Source organism: Heterocephalus glaber, unplaced genomic scaffold (assembly GCF_053883595.1).
Source record: "Heterocephalus glaber isolate CG9 unplaced genomic scaffold, H.glaber_assembly_v1.0 deba00000347, whole genome shotgun sequence".
Lineage (NCBI taxonomy): Eukaryota > Metazoa > Chordata > Mammalia > Rodentia > Bathyergidae > Heterocephalus > Heterocephalus glaber.
Genome location: NW_028258143.1, coordinates 33453069 through 33476110, shown reverse-complemented (window position 1 = coordinate 33476110; position 23042 = coordinate 33453069). Strand labels below are relative to the sequence as shown.

Genomic DNA, 23042 nt, shown 5'->3' with positions numbered 1-23042 from the left:
AGTTCCCCTTCGCTTTTGAACATTTTCTTCTTATTTCACAATATCTATTATGCATTTTGGTCCTCATTTACACTTGCAGTTTCTCACACCAGAGAGACAATTCAATATTTACACATAATGTGTCTTATTTATTTCACTTAAGAATATGGCCTCAGAGTGTATTCATTTAGCTGTAAATGTCTTTATCTTTCTTTAGTACAATGTTATAATGAACATCTTTGTAAATATGTGTACCATCACAAGTATTTCTATACTATAGGTACCTAAAAGTTGAATAACTGGGCTGAAAAGTAAGTACATTTTGCTCATTACACACCTACCATAGGTATGAGTATGTCCTTTCCTTAACACCCTGCTGGAATTTAATATTTTAACTTTTTAAATGTTTGCCAATTTGTAAATGCTCTTGGCTCAGTATTACTTTAATTTTATTACTCATATTTTTACTGACAGTGCTTGCATTGTTTGGACTCCTGTACTTTTCTCAAATCTACCTCTATTTCTATTTATTTGACCTCAATTATGGTGTTTGTACACCTATAAAATTTACATTTCTCATATCAAAGTCTTTTCCTTTTAACTGTTTCATTTCCTGCATTGGTTAGAAAGCATTCCATCTTAAAATTATTTTTTATTGGTTATTAAATTAAGATCTTTAACCTGTACAGAATTATTTTGGACATGGTACCAAGTAGAATGCTAACATTTTTTTATTCCAGCTTCTTCTAAGAACTTTCAAATATAGTACTATTTTCCTAACTGACTTGAAATATTCATTACCATGTATTCCTCCCAACAGATCTATTTGTTTATTTAAGAAAAATGGTAAACTATTTAAATTACTATAAGTTTCTCATATTTTAACATGTTAGAACAAGTATAAATTTTATCACTGTTCTCCAAATTTTTTTGGCAATTACAGACATTTCCTCTTCCATTTGAATTTCAGAATCAGTTTTCAGGATCCTGCTAAAGTGAAAGTCTGTATTTTCTCCAGTGAACTAAAGCAGCATCTCTAATATTGTAATTACCTGCTTCTAGAGGACTCAGTTAAACTCACCAGGAAACCATTGACCATGATCCTTTGGAGATGGGGAATATCTATGTTTGTTTGCTTGCTTTCTCCTATGTCCTATGATTATTGATTGATTTGAGTTTTCCTATTATTTTGAGAATTCATTCTTTATAGTTTAAAGAATATCATTCCTTTATTTCATGGATTTAAATGCATGGGTAAAAGATTGCATCTGCTTTTCTTTTATTTTCTATAAGTTCTATTTTATTATGCTACCATATTGTATTTCTAATAACATATGTGCTTTTCCCACAAAATGTTTCATTACTGAGGAATGCAAGAACTTTGTGAATTTTATTGGTACTTTCTTTATTTTATTACTTAAATTCTTTTTTTTTTTTTTTTTTGGTGCCGGTGATCGAACTTGGGTCCTTGTGCTTGCGCAGCAGGCGGCGAAACCACTAAGCTAAATCCCCGGCCCATTATTACTTAAATTCTTTCATTGGTACATTTTAGGTATACAACACATTTACATTTATCATTGGGAACTTGTACCTTTACATAATGCATCTTGGTTCTTCTTTTTTCCCCATTCCTTGCCCTCCCTTCACCCCCTCCACCCTTCCCTATTTACAAAGACTTTATTTCCATTTCTCATCATTTTTCCTTTCCCTTCTTTCCTTTCCCCTGCCCCTCCCACTACCCCTACCCCTTTGGACATTTTCTTCCTAGTTTGCATTATCAATTATTCATTCTAATCATTGGTAGATTTTAGGTATACAATATAATGACCTTCATCATTGGAAATTTGCATCTTTACATAATCTCTCCTGGTTCTTATTTTTCACCCTTGCCCACCCCTCCCTTCAACCCCTCCTTCCCTCCCTATTTACAAAGATTTTGTTTTCATTTTTCCATTTTCTCATATTAATTCCATTCCCATCTTTCCTTTCCCCTACCCCTCCCACTTCCCCTTCCCCTTTGCCCCTTTTCTTCCTATTTCACATTATCTATTATAAGTTTTAGTCTTTACACTTTCAGTTTCTCACACTAGAGAAACTATTCGGTATTTATACATGTGTGTCCTATTTATTTCACTTAAGAGTATCGCCTCAATGTGCATCCATTTAGCTATAAATGTCTCTAATTTCTCATTTTTATGGCTGAGTAGTACTCCATTTTATTAAAAAACCACATTTTCTTTATTATTGGTACTTTCAAAGAAGCAATTATTGCTCTTGTTTATCATGTACTTGTTTATAATAACTTTTGTTTATAATAATCTTGCTCAATAACTTTTATAATGTCTATGCAATCATTATCTTCTTTCTGTTATCATTCATAGAGTCTTTACCTTGCTTAACAATATCAGTTCTTGAACATTTATACAAAATATTTTCAGGCATTTGTTTTTTGTAATAAATATATTTACCACATTAAAATGAGTATTTGTATTTAACAAGATATTCAAACTAAAAGGGAAAGTAAAGATGTTTTTGAACAGTACAACAAAAACATAAAAATGAGAATCTAAAATATCTAACCACCTAATAAGGCAAATAATGTAATTTAAAATGATTAAGATATACAAACAAAAAATTCACAGAAGAGGATAAACAAAGAAACAGGGAAGACAAGAAAAGCTGCTCAACATAGCAATCAGGAAAAATGTAAAATAGAACAATGATAAAATAATGTACACCCATCACATTGGCAGAAATAAAAATGTCTGACATTATGAATTAAGGATTTGAGGAAATATGCACTGCTCCTGGGAGCATAATTTGTCACCACTCTTTTAGAGAGCAATTTCACAGCATCTAATAAAGTGAAAAAAGGTGTAATTCATGTTCCTGTGGTCCCACTTTAACTACTTTTTACTTATAAATCATATCTAAATAATACAAATTCTTAGGTAAAAATCCACCTGTAGGTATAGATAAATTATTTCACATATAAGAAAGGAGATTAGTATAACGATGGTAATTTCACTCTTGTCTATAATCACAAACAACCAAAAACTACCTAAAAGATTAAAAGTAGGAAAATGCATTAAATGAAATTAATGGAATCTTTATTCAGCAGCTAAAATGAATGAGCATGACCTCTATATGCATTACCACTATGGATTAATCCTGAAAATAGTAAGGTTGAGTGAAAAAGCAAATACTTTTACATCACACAGATAATTAAAAATAAAATTACTTATGTGTCATTTTCGTATCATAAATAACTATGAAGAATATAGGAACTAGAACATACTTAGTACATAACACATCAAATTTCAGATACAAGTGATGAGCCTTAGAGAAGAATGAAGAGAAACTCAATGTTATCTGAAATCATTTATTATAAAAGATTAAAAATAAATATCACCAAATGTCAACATTAATCCAAATGTAGGTATATTTATATTCTAAATGCATTTAATTTTAAAATTCTCACATTATACTACAAACCTTCACCTGAGTACCCTTTGTTACATACAATATAATTTGCCTATATGCTCCATGTAGTCAGTTTGTGACATTACTTTTAACTTAAGATTCATTGAGGAATTAGTTGTATACTTTTCAAATGATCCAATAACTTTTCATTTTGATGTCTAGTAATTTTGCACAATTTTCATACAATGTAACTTGAATAGTACCTCAGTTTAGATAATGAAATCAAAAGATGATTTTAGATACTGAAAATTTTCTTTGATTTTAGCATATGAAAAACTTATAAATGCCTATGAACATTAACAAACATGAATTGTGTACCCACTTGGGGCTATGTTGTGTGAGAATATATGTTTATATATATACATATACTCTGATGTGTATATACTCTGTGTCTATGTATGTTCGTGGCCATTTCTGGGAGTTTTAAAGCTTCCTAGGATTTTTTTGTTGTTATTTCAGTTTCTTCTTGTATTTCTGTAAGATTTTGCTATGTTTATATAGATCCTGATGTTCAATTCTTAGGAGTCATAAACTCTTAAGAAGTAGTTGATAGATTCTCTCTTAGTCAATGAAAACTACTCCTTTTTTCCTTAGATTCTATTCCATATAACTTTCATATTTCCATCTTTAATTTGGTTGTTATTATTTGTTATGTTCTTTTCTAATTTTTCTGTCCAACATTTTTGTGTTTTGCCATACTATTTTTGTTTAATTTCCAAACTATTTTTGTTTAGTTTCCATTTGAAACTTCAAAAAGAGAGCAATGTTAATCAGCCAGAGTTGTTTTTCTCACATTCTCCTCATGAATTTTCTAATTAGTTTCATGAAGCTTCACACCAATTAGTATTTTTTTAGTACCAAATCCAAACTAACAGATTGAACCCATGCTAGGCAAACACTGTACTACAGAGCTATATCTCCAGCCCTCTCCCCATTTTTATTCTTAATTTTACTTTGAGACAGGGTCTTGCTAAGTTGTCCAGGCTGGTCTTGAATTTATGTTGCTCTTACCTCAGTAATCTCCCAGGAGTACAGGCCTGTACCACCACACCCATTTAAACTAGCAGTATTTTAATTGTGACTCAAGATGCAAATATTAGTAAAGTGGAGCAGTAGAGTGGGTGAATTAGCAAAACTGTACTGTATGACACTGGTTTTTAAGGGGGAGTATCTCCTAGAAAAAGAGAAAGAACATATAAATGTTAAGAATATGGAATTATAATTTATGTGATATTCAAAGAAGGAAGATATTGCTTACTGAGCATGTGGAAAGAAGCTTCACAAAATTTTTAAATAGTGAATGAAAGGAAGACCATTTTAGATTTTTCTGGAGAAATAATGCAAGCAAAAACATTCACTCAATCATTAATATGATTCAACAAATGTTGAGCAACTTCTTTTTCTAAGAATTGAGGTACATATTGGAAAGAGTGTACAAAAATGGCTCCACAAAATGAAGTTCAGACATAAGTAAATAAAAAATTGAGTTCAGCATCCATTTAATGAAGTGCTATATCATAAAGAATGGGGGAAATCTGGGACAGGCTTTCCCAAAGTGTGAACATTATAATGATGACAAAAGAAAGAATGACTAAGTTGGTAGAAGAAAGAATGCAAGGTTGTAAGAGTTTATTAGGCAAATGTGTGTGTGCAAAGGGGTAAACTCCACTTGTTGTACCTCTCTTTTAAGCTAGAATGAAAAGATAAGGGGTCTCACCCATGGCATGAAAAGTACACAATAGTCACTTGAGGTAGGCATTTCAGGTCTGGTTAAAGATTTTGATCTTTGTATTTACAGTGATAGGAAACCACTACTGAAATATTTAAAGAGAGCAAGGACTTGAAAGTTGAATGAGAGTAATTGACTTGATCAACATATAAGTAGCAGGATCTCCTTGGCTTTCCTTCCATGGAAAATAGGTTGGAAGGATCAAGAGAAAAAATCAGGGGAGGAGTTTTTTTTTTACAAAAGTGCAACTGGGAGTTTATGGTAGTTTTGTCTACATGGTAGTCATTGAAACAGAAAGAACTATTTATAATTAAATGATATCCAGGGGATAAAAATCCATATATTGGCTATGGGACAGGAAAGAAATGAACATGTCAAGGAATGACTTCAGTGTTTCTGACTCCTTCAAAGGGATGGGAAGAATATGGAATATGAAAAGAGCATGAGCTATGTTTTGAATTTGCTTGGAGTCTTTTATATTAAGTGTACATGCAAGTGACAGCAACAACACCTAACTAGCAATGTCTGAAACTGCCTAGTATAGAGTTATGCAATAAAAATGAAAAATACATTGGCAGGGAAAAAAGGAAATCAAAATTCAGGCAGAGATATTGAGATCACATAAAACTAGGTTGGAATCCCAGTGCTTCTGTTTACTTAATGATTTAAAAAAATTGTATTATTTCTCAGTCTTAGTTTTCTCAATTTAACATAGTGAAGTTGTATCTATTCATTGGGTTCTTGTTGAGTGTTAAATGGAATAATATGGGTGAAATGTCTAGTTCATTAAGCCCTAAATAACTTTTATTTTTAAGAGTCAGGAGAGAGAGAAGTGAGATTCTGATTTCAGTCTGAGCTGCAGCCTTTTGTATTGATCATTACAATTTGCATTTTAGATGTTTGGGAAAGGAAGAGATTAGATGATTTGTCTCTAGTCAAAAACTTATTAGCTAAGTCTGTTCTCTGTCAGTGCATCAGTCAGGCATCTTCCTAGTGCATTCAACGTAATTTATAATCAGTTTGAGATTAAAAAATATTGACCTACTTTCTCAAACATGCCCGAATTTTCTCCACACAAAACAAAAGTGAACTGCTTATTCGTTTTGATGATACATCCAAATACACGGAACTCAGGAGGCATGAAAATTCCAGGCTCTGGCCAGTTGCTATATGCCACAAAACCAGCCAGCTTCCCAGCTACCCTATGTTAAAATACTCAATAAAATCAGCTCTGACCCAAACTAGAGCAGTAAGACCTGAATGTATAGCTTAGACATTATGGATTCTGATTTCAAGAAAATCAGGAGACCCAAGAACACCAGTGCTGTTCTCAGCTCTTTGGTTCACATAGTTCCCATTACTTCTTGTTTGATACCTTGCATGTGGTCTTTATGCTCACTTATATCATCTGCCCTGACTCTGCATTCATTCATATGTATCATCAAAACATTTCCTTCACTCACACTAGTATTTAAGAACCTGAACTCTATGATAAGACAGCTTGGTTCAGCTCCTTTCAGTTCCTTACTCATATACCTATATTCTGACCATGGGCAAGCTACCTAACTTGTCTAAACTAAATTTTTTACCCATAAAATATAGACAATAATAATAAATTTAAAATTTGTCATGGACTATATATGAAATATATATGGAATATATATTATATATACATAGTATAGAGAGCAGATTAGTTCTGTGGCTAGGTACTAAGGATGTAGGTAGGTATAGATCTTTAATGTGCTCCTGAAACTTTTAGTGCACACAAATGGATTTCTTGAGGGGCCCAGCTATTCTCAAGGAGTCACTCCCCAAAATCATCAGCCCTGTCTTGAACTTCCCTTAACCAGCTTATCAGTGCTCAACCGTGCATTATCAGCACAGTCAGACTTCAGCACTTCCAAATGAGTCAGCAGAAGGCTCAAATCTAGACTCCATAAAACCTTAGCAAGGACCCACTTTAGAGAAAGTTTTCATGAAACTGCAGTATCTCTGAGATGACATTAATGCTTCACAGTCATTCTTTTATTCCATTCATCTCATTTAAAGTGTTTTGTTCCTATTGTTACATTCCTTAAATTTAAAGTCTGTCCCTTGTTAATTATTAGAAATTATCATAATGTGGAAATGTTCATTAGAATTAAACGTTTTTTTAAAAAAAATTTCACATATTACCTAAAATAAAAAATAAATAGAAAATCTTTCTTCTTCATCCATTTTATTTCTTTGCCAAAAAAAATCACTTTATCACTTCAGAATATATTTTCTGAAAGAGAAAAAGTTTTTTCAGATTTACTAAGCTCTTCATCTATATCACACATATATGTAGTTATAAACAGAATGATACTACACATCATTTTAAGAACACCATGTGATATATACATATCAAAATTCTAATGTCTGAGTCAAGCATAATGGCATATGCCAGTAATTCCAGCACCAGAGAGGCTAAAATGGAAGGACCATGAGTTTGAGGATTACACAGAAAGATCCGGTCTCAAAAAAAAAATGTCTGAACAGTGATCTATTATCAGATATTACGTATGCATAATTATGTAACTAAAATTCTAGTATTGGTCATTACAAATAGTGTTAGTGTTTATACTGATACCCCATGTCCAAAACACACATATATGTTCAATCTTGACATATTTTTCATTTAAGATTTGTTAAAAATCTGAACTAAGCCAGTGGCAGTGGATATGGAGAAAAGTTGGTATAAGAAATTAAACATATTGAAAAATAAGAAAGTCTAGGACAATTCCCAGGTATTTTTCTTTTATTAAATAAATGGGTAATGTGGAATGACATCCACTGAACTAAGGAATGCTGTTTGTGAAGAGGAAATGATGGCTTCAGTTTTTTACAGGTTAAATTTCAGCTATCCATGGAGCATCTAAGAAGAGCTTTCCAGTAAGTAATTAGATACAACTGCCTGAAATTCAAGGAGCAGATCTCAGCTGCCAAGTTTAGTCTGCAGCTGACTGTGAAAGGAGACTCAGAGATTAGTTGCTAGGTCTAGGAATTACTTAAAGCAGGGATCTTTATGAGATAGAAAAAAAAGTTGAAGTTAAGAATACAGTTCTATTATGATTGAGTTATAAGATACTTATAAGTACTTATAAGATAGAAGGAAACTATTTCTACCTTGAAATTATTTACTGCTGTATAATAATCATTTATTTCACTTATTAAGCCTACATTCACATCCTTTGAAATGAAATTCTTTTAATTTTAAGTTATGGGAAGATTATACTTTTAACTCTGGAATTTCTGATCTGATCAGAAAACTAAATATCAATTTCAGGAAAATGAGCATATTTGTATAACATTTGTTGTTTGTCCCACAGTACCAGTTGGAGGGAAATTGTCTAAGTAGACAAAAAGAGCATCATGCACTGAAAATACAAACCTAGTGTTATAAAATTCTCATGAAAACGTGTCATCCAAAGACAGAACTATGTCTGTTAGGTTGTTCAAGAGATGGGGCTGGGGGGTGGCTGGGTGAGTTCCACTCTAGGTTTGATTATGACCTAGATGAAGGAGAATCCAAGTTTTTCTTTAGTCAGGAATCCAGGTCCTTTTCCAAAACCATGCCTAAATGTAAAAGAATCCTCCACCTAGTCTCAGGAATCCCCTATTCCTTGGGCTTCAGGAACCTGTCAATCAAGAACAAATTGCAGGTTCTATGATCTTGGGGAGTGGTCCTTAGATTTGCCCTGTTTTTACTGGATTGCCTTATTTTTCTATTACTCAGTCTATTAGAAAAGTGGCATGTTCCAATGAAACCTCTGAGTTCCAGAAATAGTTCTTATCCCCTTGTGTGACCACAATCTAAATTCCTATAGAAAATAACATTAGTCATCTCAACCAGTACTATGGGTCTTTTCACTGGTAGTCAATATGATAGACTGAGGAGCTCATAGTAGCCAAAGCAGATTCAATTTCCAATTTAACAGCCTTGATTGTGTTCTGTAGTGGAAGAATTTTCCCAATGCAAACTAGTGCCCTTCTATGCAAAAAGTTCAAAGTTATGAACATGGAAAACAAATATCCCTTCAATAGATTATTTCATAAGAGAGACTACTCTCTGTTCCTTTCCTGGTTCCTGTACCAGTGCATTCCAGTTTATAGGAGAGATGGTACCAAGTGTTGGATATTACTTTAAGATATAGAACTTTCTGTGGGAAAGCACCTCAAATTCTTAAGCTTTAGTTTATCAATCTATTATGTAACAGTCTTTGCAGATGACTGTATTTCAACATCTCAACTACTTGTGTTGGACCATATGACTAGTGGATGCTCTGGTGGAGACCATTGCCAAGATTTCTTATGCCATAAATTATTTACTCTTGCTTGAAGCAAGATTATGTCAAAATCCAATGCCAAAAATAATTTGTAAACCTACACGTGGTGATACTAACAGAATTGTGGCCAGACAAAAACATTCCAGATATCTTTTGCTCCCTGTAAGAAGATATTTTCCTCACATTGGGAAAAAGGATCCAATTGAAGGAATCTCCCACTATATGTCAAGAATGGTTCAACATGAATTGTTTTGTGTTGTCTCCTAGTATTGGTAGGGTGAGTGGCCATAATGGTAACAACTATGATTAGAAGCTCCTGTTGTTAAATCTATAGTCTTCTGTTCTATTTTGGTCTCTTAGTTTCTGTTCTATTGTGCACGTACTGGGCTTGTGGATAAAGGAGAAGGACTGACAGTTATAAGAAGAATAATTTTGTCCATCTAATTACTGAAAGACTCATTTGTTATATAATCTCTCTTTGGTGAATTACAATGGGTATTAAAATCTGTCTTCTGTGCATTTTAAGAGCATCACTCATATACTCCTCCCTCAGACCTTATCACAAATCTTTCTCCTTGTCATCAGTCTTCCAGTCTTATACTTTGTAAATTTCTTACCAGCTGTCCACCTGTTTGCTCTTATTCCTGGATTAGTTTCAGTCTCTGCTTTAAGCTATCTCAACCTTCAGACAATGTTTAGACAAATGTCCTTTCTGAATTTCTGCCCAATGAAAGAATTTCCTTTCATCCCACTGACTTCAGACCTGTGAGTAGGGTTGTAAAAAGGAAACTTCCAAAAAGTGTCAGCATTTAAAGTGGATTCTTATTTAACTTAGCCTTGCATTTTTTCCCCCTTCATCAACTATTCATGAGGCAATCTCCAGGTAAATTTTTGGGTGGTAGAGCTAGCCTCAGCCACTCCACTGAGGGGAAACCATGGAAATAAATACTTGAAAGTCATCTGCTTCCTGTCTTTTAGTAACCATTCAGTGCCTTACCAGTCAGTCCCTTATTCTTGGTTGCAAGAATCAGTGGAGAAGGGAGCATGATGTGCACACAGATGTCAGCACCTGGGACACAGAGGGCTGGAGATGATGTAGAGTCAGGCCCTAGGGCTGCAAAGTGACGCTCAGCATAACTGCCATTCACCAAGTCTCAGGGTCCAGCAGTAGACTTAATTGTGCAACTTAGGTTTCTTTAGGACACTTGAGATGATACATTTTTCTTCTTACTCAATCTAATATTATTTTACTGATCATTTTAATTGTGGCATTTTGTGAAGGATATTTTACTACTGACATGAACTCATAAATCATCAAGTAATAATTGCATCACCTTTTTACCTTTCCTTTGACAAATATTAGTCAATATATTTGGAGCACTAGATATTTTGTTCAGCTTTATAAGAAAGGAAATGTTAGATTCATAAAATATTTAAAAGTATATATCCAGTTCTTTAACTAGATGTGCAGTTCATGAATGCAGTGCCCTTTTCTTTTTGTCTAAAATGAGAATAGGTTTGCAAACTTGGTAATTATGTATATCTATGGTGATATATTGAATGCTGGGAGCTTATTATTGTCTATTTTAGGAATAATTCATGATGAAGTTTGGGACTTTTTTATAATGGCCAGTGTTCCACTTGAGATGTCCTTTCCAAAGAAGCTTCTCTAACATTCCTCAGCCCAGTTTAGCATTTCTGTTTTGAAAGAATTCAGAATTTTCCTCAAGATGATTTTTTCTTCTTTTCTGCATTTGCCTTATGAGCAGAATTGATAGAAGTTGAGTTATAAGATTTTCAATTTAAAGCTAAAACTAAGGCTAATATATAGTCATTACAAGATGAGGGTCTTTTAAATACATTTAATGAGGAAGTACATTCTTAATGCTGAAGGAAATAATTTTATGTTTTATTATATTTTATTACCTTATTGAACACTCTAAAAGCTGGGCCAATTGTTTCCAGGAAACATTTGTGACTATAACTTGTGCCAGACAATCTCTTACTGTATATAAGAGTAGAACACCTTAATAGATATGCGGAATTTTTAAGGATAATTGTTAAAGAAAAGATAAAAATGTTTATACTAATAGAGAAATTTTCTTCTTCCTATAAAGGAACCAAGGACCTTGCTATTTCTCCTGCTCACAACTAAATTTTTCTTTTATCCATAAATTAAAAAAAAATTCTTGCTAGAAAAATCATACTTTTTTTACTGCTATAGGTTTGCATTACATAATTTTTAAATTCCTTGTGTGGAGTAGGTGCATGTACAGAACACATTGTAATTCCTTTTTTCTTTCCCTCTCCTCTGCCCCCTCCCTCCATCTCTTAATCCACTTTGCCTTTGAGAAAGATCTATCTCCCTACTTCCTTTTATTTTGTTCTTTATTTATATTTTGGGTTTCTCATATAAGAGAATGCATGTGATATTTAAATGTGTGTGTCTGATTTATTTCATTTAACATTATGGTCTCAAGGTGCATCCATTTTCCTACAAATGACTCGTTTGTCTTATGGCAGATTAGTACTGTACTCCATTCTGTATAAATACCACATTTTCTCTTTTTTTTATTCTTAAGTTACATTTTAGGTAAACAATACACTTACATTTATCATTGGGTGCTTGTACCTGTACATGATGTATCTTGGTTATTACTTTTTCCCCATTACCTGTGCGCTCTTCACCCCCTTCACCCTTCCCTATTTACATAGACTTTGTTTCCATTTTTTTCTTTTCTCATAATTTTTCCTTTCTCTTCTTTCCTTTCCCCTTCCCCTCCCATCACCCCTACCCCTTTGGACTTTTCTTCCTATTTCAAATTATCAATTATTCATTTTAATCATTTTAACCCTTATTTACACTTTCAGTTTCTCATACTAGAGAAACTATTCGGTATTTACACGTGTGTCCTATTTACTTCACTTAAGAGGATGGCCTCAATATGCATCCATTTAGCTATAAATGTCTCTAGTTTCTCATTCTTTATGGCTGAGTAGTACTCCATTTTTTAAAAACCCCACATCTTCTTTATCCAGTTTCTAGTTGATGGGCACTTGGGCTGTTTCCAAGCTTTAGCTATTACAAACTGTGCCGCCATAAACATGGGTGCACATATATCACTGTGGTATGATACGTTTAATTCTTTTGGGAAGATACACAGCAGGGGAATAGCTGGGTCAAATGGGACCTGTAGTCCTAGTTCTTTGAGGTATCTCCATGCTGATTTCCACAGTGGTTGCACCAGTCTGCACTCCCACCAGCAATGGAGAAAGGTTCCTTTCTCTCAACACCCCTGCCACCATTTGTTATTGGTTGATTTCTTGATATCAGCCATTCTTTCTGGGTTGAGGTGGAATCTCAGTGCTGTTTTCATCTGCATCTCTCGAATGACCAGTAATGTTGAATATTTTTTCATATATTTTCTTGATCCATTCATCTGTTGTGGACATATAAGTTGCTTCCAAGTTTTGGCTATTATTTAATTGTGCTGCTATAAGCATAAGTATGCATGCATCACTGTAATATGATGTTTTTACTTTTTGAGGAAGATACCTAGAAAGTGAAAAGGTAAATCAAATGAAATTTGTAGTTTCAGATTTTGGGGCTTTTGGGGGGGCGGTACTGGGGTTCAAACTCAGGACCTTGTGCTTGCAAGCAGGTGTGGTGCCACCGAGCTAAATCCCTGGCCCTTCAATTTCAGTTTTTTGAATCTCCATTCTGAGTTCTGTAGTGGTTGTACTAGTTTACATTCCCACCAACCGTGTAGAAAGATCCCTTTTTCTCTCAGCCTCCCCAGCATTTTTTATATTTGATTTCTCCATTAGGATCATTCTTTCTGTAAGCAGATGGAATCTTAGTTTCATTTTAATTTTCATTTCTCTACTGGCCAACAACGTTGAGCATTTTTCATTTATTTATTGGTCATTTGTACTTCTGAGAAAAAGGCTATTTGTTTTACTTACCCAGTTTTTTGTCTGCACCTACATTCTCACCTGGGGCTAGAACTGTAATTACAGGGAGAAGGGAAGCAGGCAGTCTTCCTGAGATTGCCTGGGGACATTATTTCTCATTTATTGCACAGCAAATTTACAGTGTAGAAAATAAAAATTTTCTCCTAAGCTCAGTTTTAACTCTGACCCAAAACGTTGAAATATCGTACAATACTGGTCGTGGAGGAGCACATCAGAACACATCATCTGTATCTAACATTTAACTCTCACTTTCTCTACCACGTAAAACTTTTGCAAATGTCTTGTATTAAACAGGGACAGAGACAACTGAATGAAATTTAGTAATCTTTAGGCCAGCATTATACACTTAGGGGAATGTAGTATCATTTGATGACAATGGCAATAAAGGTGCTTGTAACTTGGTACGTTCTTCCCAAATTTTAGAACAAAAGTACTTTGTACATTTACAAATTCTAATAGATATTTAAGGTAACTAGATCTTCGTGACAATAGATGATTTTTACACATGAGTCAAAAGAGATTTCTTGGAGCTACTGCTCTAATTTCAGTGTTAAACAAGAAAGAATCCTATCTGTTTAGATTTTTTAAAAATGTATAAAAAGAACACAGAATTCTCTAATGTGTATTGATAATTTAAAACCAAAATATATTTTCTGAGGTAATAAATTAGATTATTTTAATAGTTTTAATTAACTTATTATTACATTAAAATATATTCAGTCAGGTAATAGTTGAATAAGGCTGAAAATGCATAGCAATTGAGAAGAAAGCACAATGTATCTCCATGGGATGCTTAATAAATACGAAGTGTGATTATGAATTGTACACAGAAAACCTTTTTTGGCATTTATGGTAGAAATCTGTAGAAAGTCCTCTCTATAAAACATTGGATAGGCCTTAATTAAAATATTGTATCATGATACATGAAATGGAAAACTCTAAGTCCCAAGAAAACAAATCAAAATGAAGAACATATTTGGACAATTTTCCAAGAAGAGGCCCATTAAAGTTTTTCCCAGTCAGTTGTAACTGGCTACTATTACATAAGAGAGATATTTCAATAGCCTGATAGGTGTGCTCCTGTACTGCAAGGTCAGCTTCACTCCATTATAAAATACTTTGGAAGCTGGAGCTGATATATGTTCATCACAATATAATAGACATCTACAATCAAACTTCCTCCAGAGAATTTTCTGGGCACAATTTAAAGTGTGTGCCAAAAAAAAAAAATCTTTAAACTTTAAACCTACGGATATAGGACACAATTATCTGTAGAAGTCAGAACTCATCATCCAACACACCATCTAAAAAACCATTAAAGATCTTACAGAGGCAATCACAGTGTCAGAATCAGAGTCTGAGTTCATGATTTCTCTGTTTCCTAGTGTTAAATTTGATCATGGATCATTTTGATTCAATCACTTTTTTCATTTTAACTGACAGATATTTATAATAAGAAAAATGTTTAAGAAGAAAAAGAAGACAAAGAAATGAGAACATAAATGAAAATAAAAAGTGAATGCTGCAGTTAGTGGTATGCTTGAACAAACTTAAAACTTTCAGTTTTGCCCTAGCAATGCATATGAGTTATGAGAAAAAAAACAGGAAGACTTTAGTAGATTGGAGTGTAGATTTAATGGACCTTCCCACAATTATTACCAGTAAGACACATTACTAAAAAGACTCATTCTAATGCCTGAAAAATTAAGCCTTGCTAAGTAAAATGCCTCTGTGTCTGTCAAAATTCTATGGATGAAAGCTAAAGCAGGTTTCCAGGCAGAAAGATTCAGTATAGAGAATGGTTATACAGGCGATGCAGTTGTCGAGAAACAAGCAGAGGAGAGCAAAATAGCAGTGGCTGGCAAGGAAGCCAGTATCACCCTTTTGCTAGATGCCAGAAGTATCCAGTGGGTCCAGGCTCTTGTTCTGTTCAAGGAATTGGACAAGTCAACCAATAAATTTAAAAGTTTAACATTTATTGAAGGTTAAAGAAGAAAAGAAGCAGAAAAAAAAATAAAAAAGAAGAGAGAAAATGTACCTGCACACACAGAGCAAGCCATTTGGAGAGTAAAAGGACAGTGGCTCTGAGGTCTAACAGCTGCCATCTTTTACTTCCATCTTCTGATGTCAGATCTGGCCCTCCGAAGCTGTTCCAGGCAGTGATTTGACAACTCTCCGTGATTGGCAGTTCATGTCCTATTGTCCAGCCTCCTTGCCATGCCCTAATCTCCTGTTTCAACCCCAGGACAAGGGCAGATAGTGGAAGGTAATATTTTCCATTTGATGGGAGCCAGGGTCATAATGGAAATATCTTGGTCAGAAGTGAGACCTTAAGATGAAGGTCTTCCTAGAGGGAACTGGAGTAATGAAAAAGAAACAAATAACACAGGAAACAAGGAAACAGGCAGCAATAACCAGACTTCTTCTACTCTCTAATCTTTGGTCAGTGTTTGCCTGAACTAGTCTGCTCAGGCTGGTATAGAAAAGCATCATAACATAAGTGACTTAAAAACCAGTTTTTGTTCCACCTTACAGTTCTAGAAGCCAATTGTCTTGAGGTCAAATTTCTAAGTAATGCAGTTTCTAAGAAGGGCTTTCTTCCTATCTAGCAAGCAACTACCTTCTCCAAGGTCTTCATATGTTCCTTTGATGGTTTGTGGAGATCTCTGGTGTTTTTAATAAAAATACTAATCTGTCAGATCAGGATTCCATGTTTTCTAACTCAATTAACCATAATTACTTCCTTGAAGACCCTATCTCCAAATAAAGCTGCATTGGTAGTTAAGACTTTAACATGAATTTTGGCGAACATAAACATGTAGCCTACAACATTGCCTTTGTCTGAATCTCCTGAGATACCAGTGGACAAAACCCTGAAAATGTCCAGAGATACAAAAAAGGAAAGAAGTAGACTATGTTAACTGCACATCTTGTCTTGGTACCCTTTTGTCTTTAATGAAATCTGAGGGAAAACAAACAATAGAACAGAGTGAACTTAATATAATTTGGTGAAATATGTGTTCTCTGATTACTATGATGGCATGTTAATATATGTTGGCAGATTTGATTCCTGTGATTAAATAATTGGATACAAAAAATGGTTAATTTGTCCCCCCAAATATGTCCTACAATATCTGAAAATTTAACTGGAGCAGCAAAGAAATTTTGTTTCTAGACAATAAAGACTTGTATAACTAATTAAAAATAAACTGTTACATAAATAGAATAAAAATAAGATTCTAATACACTGGAAAATATATAAAAATAGACTGGTTCCAAGATTTCCTTATAGATCTTCCATCCTGCCCATTTATATAGTGTAAATACTATTGAAAAATATAGAAACCACTGAAAAATATAGAACATGTTATTGAAAAATATAGAAAAACAATATTCCTATAAAAGAATCTAAGGAAAAAATTTTCACAAAGAGAAAAACAATATTCCTCAAAATAGAACAAAAAATAGTCTATCATCATTGTTTGTGCATGGGATAACTCATCCCAATAAATATTCTAAATCTGGGAAGTCATATACAGTGCAACTTTGGATACATAAATCTTGGTTTTTCCATTGCACAGCTGGCTTTGCAAATTTTCATAGACACTATCAGTGCACTGTAGGTTAATCAAGACATTCTTAGATAAAGCTCAACAAATAATATTTCAAGAAACAATAGAGAAAATGCCTATGCTCATCAAAATCAATCTACATGGAAAATACAATGCCCCTTTGTTTTCACTAGAACACAGTGACTTTCTGTTTAACTTTGATCACAATTGATGATCCAGGACTTATAAGTATATATCAAGAGCCTTTAAAATTTCAGTTTTTTGATCCATTGATTTTTTTCTCAAAATCCAAGGAAATAAAAAGTCAATAAATGCTTATATAAGCTATTAATTAAGTCATTATTTATAATGTTATAAATTAGAAATACAAAAATGTTTTTCAACTTGACCGTCATTACACTAAAACATACTTGACAATCTTATTCACAGCTATTATAGTTTGCAGACCATTTAATTAATATTTCCTCTATTTATCCCTCCTCTTCCTACCATTGCATAACTTATGTCTCTTTCTCTGTTAAACTGATGACTACGGATACCTTGTCTCAATGCCATCTGAAGTCTTACCCATCTGAAAGGACTTGAATGACTACTGCTAACATCTACAGAAGAGGCGGAAGGAGGATCCTGGCTGGTAAAAGGGAGATCTCACTCATCAGCTGTCTGAACAGGCTCTTCTTTCTGCTGGCTATCAATTTCTAGGCTGGCTTCTGAACCTTCAGATTCTACTTCCACAAATACTTCATCTCCATCATCACCTGCTGCTGTTGCATTTGTTGTGGACAAAGTGCCAGTGGATATTGTAACCATTGAAACAGAATGAGATGCTCTGACGGGTCAGAGGTGGTACTCTCTGTAAATACAGTCACTGGATCTGCTACTTGTAGAGGAGTAGTAGGAACACTTCAGCCACCAGACTCTTCTTCAAGAGCTATGAAGAGGGCTTTTTCATACATTCCTAAATCTCCTTGAGAAGCAAGGGAGTCAAGATCAGAGTGACTGGAACTTGTTTGTGGCATATCAGAATCTAGGAACACCAGCAACCTGTAGGGAATGAATAGCTTCAGCAAATCCATCAGTACAATGTGGAATCACAAGTGTTGGGTACTTGGAATTGTTCTGTCTTCATCATCAAAAAATGCTGCTGCATGCCACCTATTCCTGGAGTCAATTGAAGCTTTTCCACATCCTACGGACTGTTTCCAGGTCACCTGAATTCTCTGAACTGGTGGCCCCAACTCTTGAGTCATGGCCCCAACTCATGAGGCATGACTGGTCAGGCGTGGAGGGAAGTGGATGTGGTAGGTGTCTAAGGGATTGAGGTGCTCCAGGGGTCCACCTTTCAGATGCCGATGATGGCTGCTCTTTTCTAGAAATAATCTGGGAAAAGGATGATTCTGCACCATCTGTATTTCCTTCACCACTGTTTTGAGAATCAGCAGTTCTGTGATTACTTTCTCCTCCACTCATAATTTCTTCTGTTTTGGTACCAGGATCTGTCCCATCACCATCCTCAGCATTGTCAGCTTCATATCCATCATTGCCATCCAAACTTCCTTCATTACTGTCTTCACGTTCATCTCCCATCTCCCCATGTTGTCATCCTGGAGACCCCTGTAGTCAGGTTCCAGTACCCACCTGCCCAATATATGATGCAGGCCTGAGAAAAAGAATACACTAAAAGACAGATCTAAGAGATAGAAAATGAGTTACCAGGATAACCAGTGTCAGTGCAACTGACAAAGGCCTGGACAGTTCCAGGCACTGACTTTTATTGGCAATCAATTGAGGTAAAGGTGATATGTGGATTCTATAGAAATTAATGTGCACAAGGCTCATAAAGGACAAGACAAAGCATTCTCAAATTAGGAATAGAATAGAGAAAATACATGATTGTAATTAGAGCATTGTCCTTCTAGTCTGAAGGTTTTAGTTGTGGGAACAGAATTTGGGTGCGAGTTACTTTGACCTCAGCATGTAGGTTTCAGCCAGACTCACTTCTATAAACAAGCCAATTGTGGGGGATTAACTCTTTACAGCCTGCTTTGGGCATAATTGATATTACAGTCCTCTGCTTCATCTTCCTCCTACTACTCTTCTTCTTTCTTCTTTCTTCTTTCTTCTTCCTTCTTCCTTCTTCTTCCTCTTCTTCCTCCTTCTCCTTCTCCATCTCCTTCTTCTTCCTCATAATCCTCATGTTCTCCATCATTTTCAAAATCATCCTCCTCTTCATTGTCACTGTTAATCACAATGACATCATCTCCTTTGCCTTGACCATATTGGGATGAAGTTATGGTTTGCTGATCTGATTGAAGTAGTCCAAGATCTAGTTTTAGAGACAGAAGTTTCTTCACTATCTTTCATGGGTGTATAATCACCCTGAGTGACTCTCCAATGGAATCTTGAGAATCCTGATTGTACACTTGAATCTCTCCTTCTCTATAAGTACTTTCTTCTGCCATAATTTCTTCCTCAGTTTCTACAGGTGTAACATTTTTCAACTTGTTTGGAAAAGGCAGTGTCATCAGAAACTTGGTCTCATGGTTCTATGGTGCTATCTTCTTCCTCTTTCCATGTACAATTTGGCAAAGAGGAACTTGGGGTAGCAGTTCCAACTACTGCTGTGGAAGTTGAAGGCCACTCAACTGGTGAACTCTGAACAAGCTCTACTATATTTACTACATTCCGAGATAACTCTCAATTTGTAGACTCAATCTGAGGACGACTCTGTTGAGTGGGCTTCACAAATGCTGTTGCCTGTGTTTGCTGCTGAACAGTTAAAATGGGTTGAGAAATGGAAGGCTGAACATTAGGGCTAGCAGAATGAACAGATCCATTCATGCTTCCAAAAATTGGAACGTGTTCCACAGGCCCTTCTGACTGCATAACTTCGTGTAATTCCTTTTGTGTAGTGGGCATGATAGTAACTGTTGGGGCAGAAGTAGAATTTGTCATAGTTGCAGGTGTAATCGTTGGGCAAATACTAGCCCTGGTGTTGATTCAGCATAGTGATTGGGCTTCCCAAGGATCAGGAACTGTGTGATGAGATCGTGCACTAGTAAGAAGGGTCTGCAATGGAGAAACAACTATTCATCAACCTCAGTCATGAAATTAAGTAAATACCAACCAGATTAACCATGTTAAACAATATAAGATATGCATGACAGTTGGATCATATATTCAAGCTATTTCTTTGAAAAATAGCTTTCTACTTCTTTCATTAATTCATTCTACATTTTTGAATTGTTTAAAACTGTATAAATATCTGCTAAGGCCACTACTTTCAGTTTTTCAAATATGTTTTTTGATTTAACCATATTAACAGTCTTTTTCTCCTGAGGACAAGAAATTGTTAAAGAATAAGAGCAGTTGTTTAATTATTTTATTTTAAAATGAGAAGAGAAATCTTGCTTTACTAAACTCTGATTTTCTTCTCAAAGTATTTGCTCACTGTTTTATTCATAAAGAGTATATTACACTTTATACTAAGAAATACTTTTATTGTAAAATATGGAAATTTACCTAGAAACTATGTATACTATTTGATATTAATTTTTAAAATAATTAAGAATTAGAGAAAACAATGAAACAAAGGAATAGTGTATATTATTTTATTATAATAATTGTACCAGGATAAGAGAAGGATTCCCAAAGGCTAATTGGTGTGGAAAATTAATTATCAAAAGTATTGCATATAATTGTCTACTAAATTATACTTGACATTAAATTAAGGGAAAATAGAAACATCTTAAATCATTCCATTGTCACTTTGTGTTCAAAAAGGATGAGATCCTTATAAAACCAGTATTTGTTTAAACAACAGGAGCAAAATTAAATATTTTCAAATTCTCTTTTTAAATCAGTTACAAGGAGTTTTGTTTGTTTGGTTAATTTCTTTGGCTTTTATTTATTTGTTTTGTCATTTCTTCTTCTCAGAATAAGCAATGGGTCTTTTTTACTTATAATTATTTCATCTTCCCTACTGTAGGACCTGACATTTAACTCTCTTTTTCTGTGTGTGTGTGTGTGTGTGTGTGTGTGTGTGATGTGTGTGTGTGAAGCATGTTAAGCCTCAAGGGAAAATAATGAAGACTGTAGAAAATCTGGCAGATCATTAAATCACTCAGGATTTTATGGAACTGATAAATAAATTCTGTTTGATGGCCACTTGATATTTTTAAGAGAGTGAAATTATCAAGGTAGAGCTGTTTTCTGTCTTGCTTCTAAACAGGGTGTGTAGATTTAGTGTTGAATATGTCCATTAAAATGAAAACATTGCACTGATTGCAACCTCCCACCACCACACACAAAAAAGCTAGCTTCTATGAGAAAATGTTGGTCCAGGGAAAAAGGTGACAGCCAAATCAGATTGATGACAAGCAGCATTGGGGGAGTAGGGTACAGGAAGGAAGCTTCTAACAAGCAATGGGTGAAACTTGAAACCCAGGTGTTTATTAATTTAACCCACCTAACAATTTATAAGGTCACTGACCTTGAAGAAATAAATTTATTTCCTGGTCAAATACTTTCTGAATAGGTGCTCATAGTTTAATCAATTTTCAGGCCATGACTCAGGCCCAGATTAATTTGTGTGGCTCCAAATTTAATTAAATTTCTTCTTCCAACAAAACAGATAAGTTCCAAACCATTTGATGCTAACTTACAACCATCACTCAAAAATGCTCATGGAAAGAAATCCATTGGTGGTAATAGAAACTGAGAATCCTGAGGCTCCCTGGAGTTGTTCACACAGTCATTGGAATACTGGTCTGTGGGTTTCAGATAGGCATGCTAGCAATTTTCAACAACATGCAAGCGTGCTATTGACCCCTATAAGAATACAGCCTAGCAGCCTCAAAATCAAGATTGTTGATTTTATGGAAATTGAAAAATCACAAGTAAATTCCTTTGTGCTTTTCCCTTCCATTTCCAGTTATCTCAATAGCTTCCAAACCAGAAAACTAAAAAAAGAAACAAAAGAAATAATTAATTATTTAAAGATGTTACACAAAAAGAAAAAACTATCTTGAAGTCTGAGTGTTCAGGGAGGTTTAAAATGGTCTTGTGTAGTTTTAAAGCTTCCTAGTAGCTATTACAGCTGCAGCACTTGAGGGAGAAATAAATGAAGTATGAAAGTGTATTTTGATATAATGTGACTTTCTTGGCTGTAAATCCAATGTCTTCAGTGATTGTTGAGAAAGCAATAGTGGTAGGCATGTCTTCATGGTTTGCACAGCTTTCCATAGTCATTACACATGAATAAGTTAGATGTTAAAAGAAATGGGTGACCTCTTTAAGAATTGAAAAGGCAAAACTTCATCACTCTGACAGATGTAGAAGGGTGCAGAACTACTTCCAATCCCATGCTAGCTATTTGCCTAAAACAGTGAATGGTAGAAGCCTTGGTAGGGAAGGGAGGGTGTCGTGTGTGTGTGTGTGTGTGTGTGTGTGTGTGTGTGTGTTTAATTGAATGAAACTGTCTTAAGATCCAAGGAAAAAAACTACTGCCATCTCTTTACCTTTTGGTGCAGTTGTAATATGAATCTAGCAGAGTATGTGCAGGTAAGTTTCTCTTCCTATCTTATCTGAACAGCTACCATCTACGAGCTCAACTTGAGGACAGATATATATCAGTTAAAAGTCTTCATTCAGCACATGACATACCTCATGGTTGCCTCTGACATATTAAACCTAAAAGCCAAAATGACAGCTCAGCAGAGAAAATCTGGAACACTGATTGAGGCCTAAGACAAGAAGGAAAAGAAAAAAGTAGGTTATTAACAAACTGGGCAATCTTTGCCTATTTAAAGTTAGTAACACCACTAAAAACTATCTTTGTCTATTCTAAAAAAGAATGTACCAAATTGTGTTAAAACTTTGAAATATTATCCCTCCTTATAATTCTAAATATTTTAAGTTCTCCAGAAAAACATAAAATTGATGAAAATTTAGATTTAAATAAGTACATTTCATTTACAAAACTTTAAATGATTAGTA

The 23042-nt window shown here is 34.5% G+C and overlaps 1 pseudogene; it reads right to left on the bottom strand.

Annotated features, from left to right (window-relative positions):
* Positions 1 to 17246: 17246 nt before the first annotated feature.
* On the bottom strand, positions 17247 to 22714 carry LOC101719770 (nucleoprotein TPR pseudogene; annotated as a pseudogene).
* Positions 22715 to 23042: the final 328 nt, after the last annotated feature.